The following is a 16,962-nucleotide window of genomic DNA, read 5'->3' as shown; positions in this document are numbered from 1 at the left end:
TCATGTTGTACGATTAAGGAGTCAAGAATGGAATTGATTTCCTTTATAATCTTCGTGTCGTCTGCAAACAAGAAAATGCGTGATAGAACATGTTCTGGTTGGTCAATAATATAAATAACAAAGAGCAGAGGACCGAGCACGCTTCCTTGAGGAATGCCACTTTATCACTGGATCCTAAGATGATTTTTCACCATTAACACTCACTAATTGCTTGCGGTTTGATAGAAAAGATTTGATCCAGTTCAGAATTGATTCGTTTATCCCGTACGTTCTAGTTTCATCGTAAGTCTTCGATGGGGTACCGTGTCAAATGCCTTGGCAAAGTTGAAGTATATGCAGTCGACCACTTCACTTTTTGCAGTTGATTCGCAACACATATCTATAAAGGAGATAAGCTGTGTGGCTGTTGATTGCTTGTTCGATAGAAGTTCTTCGCTGAAAAGGTGTTCCATGATATGTTTTCGTATCATTGTTTATATCAACTTACAGACTACTGAAGTTAGACTTACGGGGCGATAGTTAATAGCAAGGTTGTGTGCTCCTTTGTTTTTATAGATTGGTGTCACATATGCTAGTTTCCAGTCACTAGGTAAGTTTCCTTCCTCGAGAGTTTTATTCATTATGATTGATAGTGGTTCTGCAATATGGTCACGAAGTTCAATAAGCATTGAGGCATGAATCTCATCTGGACCTATTGATTTATTCGCATTGAGTATCCTGATTTGTTCTGTTATCATTTCCTTCGTAATGTTTAGTGGTTCAAGTATTTTATCTGTTCTGTTGTCAAAATCAGGTAGATCACCTTTCGGTTCTTTAGTAAAGACACTGCAGAATTGTTTCTGCAGGATGTTGGCCTTGTCATCGGGTGTTTCAAGAAGAGGAAAAACTCCACTTTTTGATTTAAGTTTGCCTCTGATATGTGACCAGAACGCTCTTGGATGGGTTTCTCTTTGAGTTTTTACCGATGGTTAGATTGTATTCTCTCTTTGCAAGTGCCATCTTTCGATTGACAAGGTTCCCCGCGATTACATATCGGATTCTTGCTTGACGTGATGGATGATTTTGATTTTAGCCAGATCCTGTGAAGTCGCCTCTTTTCTTTGATGTCATTACGTAGTTCAGCATTTAATTGGAATTTTCCCTTTCTTTTTCCAGTGAGGCGCTCTTAACTCTTTTTGGACCCCAGAAATGGGTTTATTCTTATCTTGGGACCTCGGGACCTTTGGGACCAAGGGGGTATATGTATATTTTGGGGTGTATTTGGTACATATTCTCATCTCGGGACCTTGGGACCTTTGAGACCAAGGGGGTATATATATATATTTTGGGGTGTATTTGGTATATTCTCATCTTGGGACCTCGGGACCTTTGGGACCTTTGATAAATGAATATTGTAGAGGGAATAGTGTTTCTATATTTTACATTACATTTCATATTTTTGGCAAACCAAAGTATTTTGTTTAAATGAATTTTGGGGTGAACAAGTAAATGTTTTTCTTGGTGTTCTGTAAAATTTAAAGTATTTGTGTCTCATAAAAACTCCAGACTGACCCCATTTTTAGAGCATTTTCAAGTATAAATTGTCAATTACCCACAAGTGTAAGGCTCACTTCTTTCACAAAAATACCATTTAATGCTTGAAACGTATGTACTAAATGTTAAATCTAATCTGAATTAGGATCCTGCTGTAAGAATGTTTTACGATGATTTTCCCAAAAAAGTTAAGAATATCCATGATAAAATGGATTTACACCATTCTTATAAAAAAAGCGTGTATTATCATTAGTTTCAACCCCGAACAGAGACAGCCCACTGGTACGAATAAGGTATTTTGGCCACCGAAGCCTTGTGCTCTTTCATATAGTTTGTTGGACCTACCCCGGTGGGGTGGAGGTCCTATAAATTAACTCATGTTCGTTCGTTAGTTAGTTACCAGCTTTTCTCGAGATTGGCTCATTAGTTTTTTTTGATTTTTGACACAAAGGTGCATGACCATAAACCCTCGAATGTGACGGAGCCCGATTTTCGAAAAAAAAAAATTTTGGGCAAATTTGGGCCAAAAAACGGCTTAAAACTTTTTGGACTTTGTGAAAAATTGGATCATTAATTTTTTCTGATTTTTAGCATGAAAGTAGGGTACAATCAAAGTTAAAAGATGGCTTAAGCATATATTTAATCGCCTTTTTATCTATAAGAACCACTTTTAATAAGAATACATCAGTGTTCTTAGCTATATTATTATTATTATTTTTATTAGTTTTTTTTTAAGATGAAAATGTCACGGTGGAGGGTAATGATTTTTTCTAGAGACACTTATTATTTTTTTGGCTGAAAAACGAATCTTTATCTATAAGAATCACTAATTATAAGCATAGATCAATGTTCTTATAGCCAAATTATTATTTTATTATTATTTTTTCTAAACAAAGAAAATGTCACCTTAGAGCACGATGATTTGAGTTTTCTGTAAACACTTATTATTTTTTTGGCTGAAAAACGAATTTTTATCTATAAGAATTACTATTTATAAGCATAGATCAATGTTCTTAGCCAAATTATTATTATTTTTTTTTTTCTAAACAATGACAGTGTCACCTTAGAGCGCGATGGTTTGAGTTTTCTGTAAACACTTATTATTTTTTTGGCTGAAAAACGAATCTTTATCTATAAGAACCACTATTTATGAGCATAGATCAATGTTATTAGCCAAATTATTTTTTTATTATTATTTTTTCTAACTGTAGAAAATGTCACGATAGAGTGCGACGGTTTGAGTTTTCTGGAAACCTTATTTATTAAGCTGTGCATTTTTCTGATAGTGGATTGTTTTTATAAAGAATAATAGCTTTTTTATTTATTTTTCAAAATCTTTTTCAAAAGTGTTGATAGTTTCTCTCAATAGATATGCTTTCATTTTCTTTATTTTTTTGTATTTTGACCAGTTATGTCTTATGTGTTTCATTGTTTCAATGTTCACTGATTAGTTTGATAACCAGGTAGGTCCATAAAAGTATTGCTTGTTTTTATAAAAAATACGTCTAGCTCTGCAATTCGAACTAGGTCAAAAATGCTGGAAATGGATTCTCATCTCTTTTATTTCTCTCTTCCGTTTAGAAAACTCCATTACTCGCTGTGAATCTTTATGAATTCATACTTGCACACAATTAGTTAAAGTCAAGTCATCCCCTCTATGGCACATGATTGGTTAAAGTCAAGTCATCTTTCCACATGATTGGTCAACGCCAAGTTATCCTTGTACATAATTGGTTAAAGTCGAGTCATCCTTGCACATGATTGTTCAAAGCCAAGTTATCCTTGTACATAATTGGTTAAAGTCAAGTCATCCTTGCACATGATTGGTCAAAGCCAAGTTATCCTTGTACATAATTGGTTAAAGTCAAGTCATCCTTGCACATGATTGGCCAACGCCAAGTCATCCTTGTACATAATTGGTCAAAGATGAACACAATCTTTGTCTCTGATTGGTTAATAATATAAATATTTATTGATTTACATTTAAGTCATCTTGGTTGCCCCATTGGAAGCTTAGTATTCGAGATTCAATGCTTTATAATGGAAAATTAAGACCTTACATTGACGAAGATGTCGTCTCTGGTCTATTTCAATTTGTGGATCTTAATTCATTGCCACCGTATCGCCCAGGTTGTCGTTTGATTATTCTAGTAAAGTGGCAGTTGAGTACATTCTTTAGAATAAGATGCAGCACGGATAAAAAAACGAGCCTTACTTTTGAATCAGTAGAAAAATTACTAAAGCCCAAGCGATAATTTTCTTTGATCTAACTTTTTTTTTCTTTATAATTAAGGAAACTACATTACACTTAGGGAGTGGTCAGAAAGTATCTACTAGGGGGAGTGGAGGATTTCAAAAAACCAAAAAGAAATTTTGCACCTCCACCCCCAACCTGGAAATGTTTTTCAAACCCCCCCCCCTCAAAAGGGTTTAAAAAAAATTATCACCCCCCCCCCTTCCTAAATTTTTTTTCTTATACTCTAACTGACTGATTAATAAGGTGAGGGTTATACTTAGTTATACTTAACATCTTTTGGATAAAAGCGACTTGTCACATATAAATCGGGGTTTAACTAAAGTAAATTTCCAGATTGTGGGTGATCCTATAAGCCTTGATATCAAAATGTTGGCACTCATGTGGAGAGGACTACACTACTATTATATAGAAGGCAGCAAGTGGTTTGATTTCAAACGTGCAAGAGCAAAGAATTTAGTGACGAGGGAGGCACAACCATGGTTTGCACCGATAGGGGAAAATTTTGATTTTGGATTCCTTCAACTCTTTTTTGGAATGATTCTGCCCAGAAATAAGGCTTTCAATGTTTGAATCATATGGAATTTAAAAGAAAAGGTTTTTTTTTGCATATACATGAGTAATATTTGATATCACATGAGTAATATTTTGATTTGGGTTCAAAGGTAATAATGTTATCAGATAAGGAGGCGCAACCATGGTTTGCGACGACAGGAGAAAAATTCCAAATTTCAACCACTTTGTTCGTTAAAAGCACTTTACAAAGGCTAGACTATGCTGACATATGAAATACCCTTTTCTCGAAATGCATAAATTTATTGTTGTCCTCGTTTTCAAACAGATTTCATTGCTATGAAATTATACATTCAAACCAATTTGAATTCCCAAAAGGCAAACATTAACTCTAAAACAAAAGTACTTGAAATTCAAAATGTCTCATGAGGTGTAAACAACACAATTATCATTGTGAATATGTAATTTTTTTATAGCAATGAAATCTGTTTGAAAACGAGGACAACACTAAATTTATGTATCTCGAGAAGAGTGTATTGTAAGAGGAGGGATCCCTTAACAAACATTCTCTCTTAGTCCACTGAACCAATTTTTACACAATGTTATTGGAATCGAAATGGTGAGGCTATCACGATGATATTTCATGAATAAAAAATGAACAATAATACGAAACACGAATAATGTCGGGCGTTAGGCCAAAAAAAAGATTCAAATTTTCAAATGTGAAACCATGAAATTTGACCTCTGACCTCCTGGGTTATCTTTTGATTTGCCCAAAAATATTTTCCAACCCTTTTCCATTGAAAATATTTTGGAACCACCCCCCCCCTAAACCCTCAAAAAAAATTTTCCAACCCCTCCCCTGAAATCCTCCACCCTACTCTAGTAGATACTTTCTGACCACTCCCTTTATACGAACATATACTTACAAAACAAATACAGAGAAATAGATATAGCTCCCCCCGCAACCCTGTCGCATAATTGATGTTATGAAAACTTCTGAAAACTGGAAACTGGGATGACATTTCCTTCCATTACACCCCTGTCTCACATCCCACATTGGGAATAAAGATACCTATCGAAATCAAAATGGGGATAGAAATTGTATTGTTCCAATCTCAAAAATCCGGTGGGATGGTTTTTACATTGAATTTCGAATGAAGTCGATTTCCAAGTGGGGCTGAATTTGTAGGGTATTTCTTCGGGTTGAGGGCCCCACCGGGTCTGTGATACAGGAGCGCTCCATTGTTTACAGTTTAAACAAAAATGACTTTTTATGAATAATGTTTTTTTTTTAATGAATAAAATTGAACAGAGTCATTGAATACTGAATGCACGACTTACTTTAAGGGCAGAAACTTCGCGATTTTTGCGATTTTGATCCTTTTTCGCGACAGTTTCTGCCAGGTAAGAAATTAAACTTGAAAAACGCGAAAGTTTTTCTTGCGAAAAATAAACTTCCCTACTCAGTTTTGCACTGTTTGCTAAATTTTTGCGTCTTTTATGAGTTTTTGTTACCAAAAAAGGTTAATTTTTATGAATTCGCGAAAGTTATGTCTGTGAAATTTCAACTAAAACCATAATTCGCGAAACTAAAATTCGCTAAATTTCGCGACTTTTTGACTTCGTGAAACTCTCTGCCCGCGAAACTTTCTGCCCTTAAAGTATGATTTATGGGGGATCTCATGGTGGTACACTTTCGTACTTTTAAGAATTATGATGTTTTCTAGTGAAATGTCAATTTTCAATTAAATAGATGTATTTTCTTTCTACTACTCCTATAACTGTTAGTGAAATTTCACAAAACTAATCCTGGGGTAATGTTGAGTTAGATTTGCGTTTAATTTCCAACCTTACAGAAACGCGTTATTTGAACTTAATGGAAACGCAATGTTCACTAGTTCTGGCGGTGGCAATGAGAAATGGGATGTCATTTCCAATAGGTTCGTTCTGAAAAGCCTGCCATTGTAACATGCATGCGTAATTTGTCGTTCTTTTAAACCCACATGTAGTTAATTCCCTGATAAACAAAGAGGAATGAATTTAAATGGGTTTAGGGTTGTGGACGGGGAAATTTGTCGTTCTTTTTGTCTATTTTTAGTAATGCAGGATTTGTTACATATAGTCTTTCAAGTCATACTCTTTCAAGATTTTTTTGGAAATGGTGACAATTTTTGGTTGATATCTTTAATCTGCTCCTTTAAAGAATGAGGCATTATAATACGCATGCGTAATTTGTCGTTCTTTTAACATGTGTAGTTAAAAGTTAGTTTTGTAATACCTATGCAAAGAGGAATCAAAGCATTAGAAAAACTTCCCGGGTTTATCTGTGGATAGCGTTATTGGTCGTTCTTTTTTTGTATTTTTAGTAAATGGGCTAAATGTAGAATTCTTTAACCTTTTCAGCCCGGCAGACGTGTATACACGTCGAGCATACGTTCCGGCAGACGTGTATACACGTCTTTTTGACATAGTGATCTTCTAAGCTATATTTCTCCCATTGGCTTCTTTGCTAGCCGTAGAAGTAAAGAAAAACGGAAAGTAGAGGTTCTAAGCTTTCTTTTGATATATGGTGATGTAATGTTTTGATCACGTGGTGAGGCAGCAGATTTCGTAGAAAAAGTAGAGAAAAACACTGAATCAAGATGGCGACCAAGAAATGGGTTTTTCAAACTTTACTGCTAAAGCTCTTGGATTTTTTGATTACGCCACTTTTCTTCATGGAAACATTGTTTTTATAATGGCAAAACATCCAGTAAGTATATCCTATATTTTTTGTTTTGTTTTTAGCATAAAAATTCCATTTATTTGTCATTTTGACCACTTTTCTCGACAAACCATAGGCGGGTCGACCCAAACTTACAGTACTTTTTACTTTTTCTTCAGGTTGGAGCATGGAAAGTTGACAAATCCAATGCAAAAGTGTTTTCTGCACCTCATATATTTCAAAGGAGCACCAAAGAATTTGAAAAGCCTGGATTTATGTTGAATTGCACTACTTCTTTCACTCCTCTCCAAGCACCAGCAACGGTCGATCAATCCCCGAAATTCTTGGCTCATAACGATGTCCTGATTACAGCTTATATGGATCAAAATGATAGCAGGAACCACATAACAGCCACATGGAATTATTATGATGACATTTAGCATCCCTTATGGTCAAAAGAGACCAGATTTGATAGCAATGAGTTTGCCTCAAAAGGCTTACGGTTTTTGGAAACTTTGCAACTGTCGCCGACTATGCCATCTAGTTTCACGGTAGTAGTCAGGCAGCTGAGGTCACATAAAAAAGTGCAGTAGCTACAAAGTTTGCGAACAAACTTTAAACAGTTGTTTTCAATAGATACGACCTTTCTGAACACAAAATCATCAACCGGACAGTTTGAAAATAATTACCGGACGCGTCCGAAAATATTTTCGTATTTGATGACGTCACAAGCAAAATAAAAATTTTTATGAACAAAAGCATAGACATATTGTATACCAATCGACGCGTTTTTTGACGTAGATTAAGAAAAAGGTCAGTAACTATGTCTGAAAATTTGATAATAAAAAGTTACAAGCTTCCGAAGTTTTGATGACGTCATATTTACACTTTCTTTAGGATCGATTTTCTCGAGTTAGGTTGAGAAATCATATATATCCACTTAAAAGTCTTCTACATCGATTTTTGAGAGCTTTCGAATGGCGGTCTTAGATTTCAATTTTGATAAGTTTGAATTTTTGATTTTTTTTTCGTCTCGGACAGGTAAAATTGACGTTACGGACATAAAGGAAAAGCGCTCTAACTTTTTATAGCAAAATTTTCAGATATGGTTACTGACCATTTTCTTAATCTACGTTAAAAAACGCTTCGATCGGTATATAATATGTCTATGTTGGTTCTCAAAAATTTTTTCAGTTAGCCTATGGGCACGCATGACGTCATCAGGTACTAAAATATTACCGGACACGTCCGGTAAGTAATTTCAACAACTCCGGTTGATCGTTTCTAGATATTTAGGTTGTATATTTTCAATTAAAAGTGGTTTGGGATTGTTCGCACCCCGTCCAATTTTTTTGTGACCTCAGCTGCCTGTCTATAGCCGATACCCTTTAAAAGCTTCAGGAGCTAAGAATACTGACTGAAAGTGTTGCTTAGAAAGTTGGGAAATACTTTTACACCATTTTTGATGTTGTAGCTGCTTCTAGAAACAGATTATCATCAAAATACTTCAAATTGTATGTATTGGATTTTTTTAGCCGAAAATCGTGATTTTTGGCAAAAGTGACCGATATTTGGGCGGCTGGTGTGACACATACAGATTTTTCTGGATGCTGATTTTTGGTATATTACTTCAAAATGATGTATAGATTGATAAATAGCCAAAGACAGATTTTTTAATTAACTTCCCCCCACTTTTTTTTGCTCTAGAAGTGAAAAATGCAGAAAAAGTGACATTACCGCAAAAGTGAAAAAAAAACTGTGGTTTACGTGATGCTACCATTTTTGTTGGAATATTCTATTTGGATTGGTACCTGGTCTAAAAGTTGTAGAATTTAATTAGCTTTTCAGGGATACCTTACTTTTTTTCTAAAGATTCCTAGTTCTTGAGTTATGATAAAATAACTGAACATGTCTATTTTCTGAAAAAATGTTGCGCGCTGACAGCGTGAAAATTTAAAAAGTTGCGCGCTGGAAAGGTTAATAATAATAATAATAATAATAATAATGCTATACAAGTTCGCAGGCCACCGTGCGAGCACATGGGCCTCTATGAACCGCTCTTTGTTCGGTTTACAATTTTCTTAAGATAGAGTTTTTTCCTAGGGCTCCCCCTGACTTTGAATTTATAGTTTGCATCCTTTAGTGACGTGTTCATTTCTTGGGCTTTCATACACCACTCTTTGATTGTCTTCCTTTCACTTTTCGTAAGATCTTCTGTCACACGGAAGGGCAATCTTTCTCCTTTAGTGATTGCTCTTAACACTGTATTTTTGTCTTCTTCGTTTGCAAATCGGACTTTTATTTGTCGATAGCGTTTTTCATCTTCCTTTTCCTTCGAAAATTTTCCGATTCTTTGAGTTTCTTCAATCTTTATATTCCTTAAGCTTAGTTTCTTAGATAAGACTTTTTCATTTAGATATTCTTCGTCGTAGATTTTGGTTGACTCCTCTGAATCTTCAGTGGATTCGCCAACACCATGAAGAATTAGATTGCACGCCGTGGATTGAATCTGTCGTTCCTCCTGTTTTTCCCTTCGAAGTACGTTTTCTATGTTTTTCTCGATTTGCCTCGACGCGACTGCTGCGTAGCTTTGTGATCTATTTTCTCCTTTCTTCTCAATGATGTCTTCCATCTTCTTTTCGATCGTTGCCATTCTGGTCTTTAGATTAACTCCCTCCTTTAAGCACGAGGCAATTTCTAAGAAACAAATAATTTGAGGATAACAGATTTGTTTAGGCGAACTGTTTAAGGTATTTGTTGCAAATATATTATGTTGCGGGATTTGACAAAAAAGAATTTCGATCCCGAATCATAGTAGTTGTCGTTAAAGAAAATGTACTCCCTGAATCATTTGCCTTGATACCTTAAAGGAAGAAATTTTGGCGGATTTGGCGGATTTGACTGAAATCCGCCAAATTAAGTTCCCGCCAAAATTTATTTTTTCTGCCATCCGCCAAATCAAATTCCCGCCAAATTAAACATTTTGAAAATATGATCTCTTTTAAGGTGTTTTTTCTATTTTTTCGCTGTTTTGACGCCATCTTAAGGTTAAATTTTTAAGCGACCGCCAAATTAAATTCCCGCCAAATTTAGTTTTTTCGTCCATCCGCCAAATTAAATTCTCTCTGAAAAAACTTTTTTGGCCATTCGCCAAATTAAATTCCCGCCAAAATTTCTTCCTTTAAGGTAACTAACAATAATTTTCTTCTCATAACCACAAGTAGTTATATAGCGTGCTTGGTCACTCCAATAAGGTAAGTTCGCACTGGTCGCGTGTCATGATAAGCCTTTTCACGCATACGGAGACGGCATACTATGCACATAGGGTTCGATACCGGGGAACTGGACCTCCACTGACACCAAATTATTCCTCTGAGCCAAAACTCCTCACTGCCTACGCTCTTAGTCAGTTGCTGGTCTTGCATGCAAGTCAGTACATACTAACGACCGGGTGAATACGGTGTAAAGGCTCAACCCCACCCTGTGGCTCTTTGAGGCCATGATTGCGTGTCCTCAAAGGGTTGAGGTCCTATTGGACCACCGGGGGATCAATGCTCTATGTCCCAGACACTCTTTTTCATGAATTTTAAATTATTCTAAAACTCAATCAAAACATATACATTTTCGTATACTTTCATAGTGGAAATTACTAAAAGAACTCAAACTATCAAAGAGACTAAGATAAATGGGTGGGTTTCTATTATCCACCAACCCTCCCCCACCAGACCAATCATCCACCCAAGTCGCCTAAATTACTTATATACCGTACCCCTAGAAAATGCCTTGTGGTGATCACAAGGCAATAAGACTGTCGTCTGCAATTTCATTTATACCATGTTCTGGATAATTGCTTGTGGTTCTCTTAAAACCACAAGTAATACGTAGTTGCAGCGAATGACCTGAGTAAGGTATTATATGTAGTTTAGAGATAAAATTTTTATCAATATTGCACTCCACTGTGAATACTTGAGTAATGTAATGGTATTATTAAAGCTAGTCATAATTAATTTCAACTAGTGCCAGTGCCTTAGGATCCGATCCCAATCAAATTTAACATGTAATATACATACTTCAAAATTGTGGCAATTTGTGGAAGTATGTGGATCAGTATTTATAGAATAAGTAGCAATGGGCTTTTCCAGAAAAAAACCGTATACTCCCTGTTGAGGAGGTCCATTTCTGTTCCAAGGGTTTGGTATGTGGCGGAATTCTATAGGGAGATACAAAAATCTGTCAAAAATAACTGAAATTCCATTGGGGTGGTAGCCTTTTAAATCCTACTAAAACTTAGATTTCCAGAGGGGTTTAAGCCTGAAATTGCCTGGAATTCCAGAGGGTTGCAGCATTTCCAGCCACAAAATGGTGGACCTCCTCAACAGGGGGTATACGGTTTTTTTTCTGGAAAAGCCCAATTACAGGAACAAATATGACATTCTTAATTTTTGTTGCTAGATTCTTAATGGTTATAATCTAAGTATGTGTTGGCCAATATCATCATGGATATTTTCTTGTGTAAATTCTTATAAAATCAGCGTAAGCTAAACAAAAAGTTCGAATGGTCAACAAAAGTTTGAAAAGCTCCAAATTTTAATCTCTTCTTGAAGCTAAGAATGGTTAAAACGGTCCAAAACTAAGGTAGTGTAATGAAATTCATTTTAAGTGCAAATTTTGTAACTATTTTTTAAATTTTATTCACACTTAAAAGGTCATACATCTACATCCATGCATCGCATATCATTACAAGTAGAGAATTTTTTTAATATAAAAATCGAGAAAGACAACAGTAGACGAGAAAAATTAGTATAAGTCAGACGAGGCACTTAAATCGATTGCCGAAAGTTTTGATTAACACCCACTGCCTGGCCCTTTTTTAGAAATAAGAAATTTAACCTCTCTGAATTTCATCGAAGTTCTGACTTTAAAAGGCTCTTGTTTCAAATGCATTTAAACTGTATACAAATCAACGCAAAAAAGCAATAAAAAAGCAAGCAAAAGTTTCTGTATGAAAAGTCCTTGGAACAAATTACTATCAGTACATTAACCTCTTTACTAATGATATCATAGCACGAACCAAAGGGATTATGCGAGCAGCAAATTTTCATGTAATTCATACACGAATATATTTTTGACAGCGTATAAAGTGTGATTGGTGGTTAAAAATATTCGCAATTTTCACAAAAAGGTATACCTTTGATTTCTTAATATCAAACCTAACTTTAAAAAACCCCCACCCCCTCATAACGTCAATTTGACGTTTTGCATTGTCAAATGAATATGGACGGCTCCCCTAAGAGCAGTCGACAGTAAACCGTGTTAATATAGTTGACTTATCGAGTACACGTTTTTTTATAAGAACATCTAGAATTTTTGAAGCCCTTCAAAGCGTTCTTAACTTTTTGAATTCAAAACCTGAAAATGTCCTTTAGTATGTTCTTCTTTTTGGCATTTGCTGAGTATTTTTGTGCGTTCTGGTGTTTTTTAGAAGCCTTAAAATGTTCTTAACTTGTTCTTAATATTTTGGCTATCGAAGCCATGTTCTTATATAGTCTGTTCTTATAAAAACTTGTATCAGTTATTAAGTATTTCGGCTAGCAAATTTAACTGATGATTCGAATTTATTAAGAAGTTCTAATTTAGCCTTTGAATCAAAAGAACATAGGAAAGATCATTTTATTCTATTCAATACACCTTTTCGACCGTAGTCACGCGGTCAGGCGCTTGCCACTTTCTCATATAATCATTCCCCTAAACTCGATCCGATCCTTTTTTACACCTTTGTCTATTATTTATAGGTGCGAAAAAAGACTTACACGGTTTTAGGGTGGTAAAACGGACATAAAAATGCCCGCGCGATAATTGGTGGCTAAGGTCGAAAAGGTGTATTCGCGAAAAGAACCTGATGAATTAGACCTTTTCATAAATTACGTTACGAACATCACTTGCCTCGTTCTGAAAATATTGCCATGGTGATTAGCTCCCAGCGGATTTTATCAAAGCTAATTTCTATTCATAAAATATCATTTAATCTCTCAAGCGACATAATCACCATGGTAATTGTTTGAATACGAGGCATCTCATGTTCGTGACGTAATCTATGAAAAGGTCTATTGGTGTAATAATAACATTGCACCCTATAAATCGGGCTTTATAATATAGTTGCAAGCATCTATCATTAAACTAAACACAAAATCAAGTAAAATAGCAAAACCTTTAAATACCCATAAGTTCTGAAATACTGATCAAAATTACTTCTAATTTTTACAGGAATTAGATATCAATAATACTTTAGGCGTACAAACTTTCGCGATGAGCAGAAACTTTCACGATTTTCGTAAATTTTTGCCCTTTTCGCGAGAGTAAATGTCTTTAAAAATTCTAGGAAGGGCCATTCGGGAAAGTTTATGCTCGCGAAAATTTCATGACAAGATAGAAATTCTGTAAAACTTTGAATAAAATGTAACTTTTATGGCACTTTTTAGCCTGCTAAAAGACTAATAAGTCAAAGGACAAATGTCTCAAGCCAATCCAAGAAATATTTGTCTCTCTAAGCCATTTTTTCATGTGAAAATTCTCAATTTTACGTCTTGATTCGTGAAAGTTTATATTCACGAAAAATATCATTCCGTTAAATTCGTAAATTAAAAGTAAATTCGCGATTTTTCGTCCTCGCGAAAGTTTGTACGCCTAAAGTAAATCTCAAAAAAATCAAAATCAATCAGATGAAATGTCATAGAGGTGGCGTTGACCTTTGGTAATACAAAACTAAAGCACCCCTTCTCACGTACCCACTGGGACCCCTTGCCACTAGAAAGATTGCCCAAGATATCTTCCCGGTGGAAAATTATCCACCAATTTTTGTCCCCACTGAAAATAATCAAATAAACCATTTCCTCACTGCAAAATATTATGCTATTTTTCCTAATTCCCACTGGAGTTTCTGACCTGGAAACAAAATAATTTAAATTCCCAGCTATAAAAAATATGGAAATATCAATCCCCATCGAGTTTCGGTCCGTTATTTTTATTCCCACTGGCTGAAAAAATCAATCAGATGAAATGTCATAGAGATGGCGTTGACCTTTGGTAATACAAAACTAAAGCACCCCTTCTCACGTACCCACTGGGAACCCTTGCCACTAGAAAGATTGCCCAAGATATCTTCCCGGTGGAAAATTATCCACTAATTTTTGTCCCCACTGAAAATAATCAAATAAACCATTTCCTCACTGCAAAATATTATGCTATTTTTCCCAATTCCCACTGGAGTTTCTGACCTGGAAACAAAAGAATTTAAATTCCCAGCCATATATGGGAATATCAATCCCCTATCTCCTTTATCGTTCTTTGTTGTGCAATATGTTTACGGTTCGTGGAGAAATGAATGATCAAAAACGTTTTCAAAATCGAAGCAAAATTAAATCACTCCATTACAGGTATTTTGATATTCACATCGTCCACAATCACCACCACTAATGTGGGTACTGTCTGATTGGTTTTTCCTCCAAACCACAAAAATCTGAAAAGTAAAGGTCGTATAAAGTTGAAACAAGAATGATGAATGAAAAGCAAATTCGTCCCCGTGTATCCCAGGCTTTTTTACGTTACTGATTGACGCCAGAGAATATCTTAGCGTTATCAGTAAGAATCAAAAAGCTGATATTACGCAGAGGACGAGGTTGGAATGGAAAGTTAAAATGCTTGAAATAGAGTCCGAAGCAGACTAAATCTTATATGCAGCAAAAACCCTCAAACTCACCATCTTATTGAAAATCAAATTAGTCAAATGGATAAATCCCACGGGGGGATTAGACAAAGACAAAAGACAAAAGAAGGGTATGTGCCATCCTTAAGGATCCGTTTTTTCGATCGTCGAAAGCCCAATAAAGGGTCATAAAAATAACAAAATTCTAATTCCGGTCCCCCTAAGGCTTTCATAAGGGTTATAAAATAGCTCCAATTCCATTTTCAAATTTTTAGTAAGATAGCCCCAATAACTGTCATAAATTCAGGAAAGTTTGGGTTTTCTATCGATTGAGTCCTTTTAAGGGTCCCTATTGGCGTTTTGGTCCCTCTAAAGGCCTGGTCGCCAAAAGTCAGGCAGCATACACCCGTAATCCCAAAAACCTAACGCCCCCCTCGGGCAAAAATGAAAATGAGGGCAAAATGTCCCCGAAAGATTCCCGTTCTAACGATATATAATAAGCCGTGTTTTTCGAACATCGCCCTTAACGTCAATTTTTTACGGGGCTAATTTCCCAATTTGGGCCCTAAAAAATTTTGCCAGGCTTTAGCAGCGGACCCCCTTCGCGAAAATGTCTTCAAATACATCCAACTTTCGAATGGAATTCATGTGGTTGCGTCCTAAAAAAGTTGTCGCGGATCCTAAGGTTTGCCCCTTCTTTACTAAATTCAGTTAAATATTTTCATGCGTAATTATTTTTCTAGATACACCCATGTATCGATGACCCGATAAGATCTTCCTGGTGGATAACAAAGTGAAAGAATTGCCAAAAATGCTAATGAGGAAACCCAGTCAAAATTAATCAAATTTTACACCCCGGCAGAACTTCATAAATATATATGGTCATATCCCAATCATAAATTACACAGGTCGACTCGATCAAAATTTCCAATTATTTTGCTGTAATAGGCTCTTCCAGAAAATTTCAGTACATGGGGGGTGGAAGATATAGTTTCCGTGGGGTAGTGAAAGATCTACAAAATTTGACCTGTCCGGGGGTAAACTTGCTGTTTGGGGGTAATTTTCCTTCGTTTGAGGGTAATTTTCCTTTGTTCGAGGGTAATTTTGATGGTCCATGGGGTCAACTAATGCTTTTCCGGGGGTTTAGACCTGCTGTCCGGGGCGTTAAAAGTCACAATGTCCGAGGTAAATTTCCAAAAAATGTTATATTCTGCACCCCCCTATATTAAATTTTTTTTCTAGAAAAGCCCAATATGCAAAGTAAAAGTCTCCTTTTATTTTTATCCACCAATTCCTATAATATATCCATGCCATAGTTATCAATACTGGCGTTTTAAAATACCCACTGGATCATCGAGACGGAGTGCGTATGTTGTTAGAAACCATGGGTTTTCTAGCCAATCCAGGCTCAGCTTTGGTTCTAATAATTGGTACAGTTTTTGAGCGTCAAAGTTCTTATAAAACCATTATCATATAAAAGGACTGCAATTGTTAAGAAAAATAATTTAATTCAGAAATTTCTTACCGTGTTTACGTTGACAAAGTTTCGTTCAGAACAGTACGTTGGTGGATGCATCAGAACCTTCGTTCGTTGTTTGTCGTCAGTGGGCTAAACCAAGCCTAATAAAGACACAAGATGATATTAAGTTTAGAGGGATTCAAGTAAATTTATTTCATCGACCAAGCTTAGTTAAATCAAGAGTTAGAATAAAATCATATTTCAATACTTGAACACTTACTAAACATTATAATCAAGTAAATGATTCGAAGAAAGCAACGACTGACATGAGATCGAGTTAACACAATATCAATGAAGAAAAGAGTTTATCCATACATCGAGCTCAGTTAAGCTTCATTTGCTTCGACATTCTGAAAACAACTCTCTTTTATCAGCCTCCATTGATCTTTATGTGAAACTTAATCGTCAATCGCATCAAAAAGTCAAAAGTAGTAAAAGTGCGAATAAAATCGAGAAAATCGAGTAAAATCGCACATTCTGAAAACAACTCTCTTTTACCAGCCTCCATTGATCTTTATGTGAAACTTAATCGTCAATCGCATCGGGATCGCATCAGAAAGTCAAAAGCAAAATTCCGAATATAATCGATGAAATTGAATATAAATATATACAAACCAACAAATATAATATAATTGAGTAAATAAATCGAGGAAAACTGCAAATGACATTAGATCGAGTTAACACAATATCAATGAAGAAAACAGGTTATCCATACATCGAGCTCAGCTAAACTT

This window comes from Clytia hemisphaerica, unplaced genomic scaffold (genome assembly GCF_902728285.1).
Source record: "Clytia hemisphaerica strain Z4C2 unplaced genomic scaffold, Clytia hemisphaerica genome assembly, whole genome shotgun sequence".
Lineage (NCBI taxonomy): Eukaryota > Metazoa > Cnidaria > Hydrozoa > Leptothecata > Clytiidae > Clytia > Clytia hemisphaerica.
Note: the sequence above shows the minus strand (reverse complement) of the source record.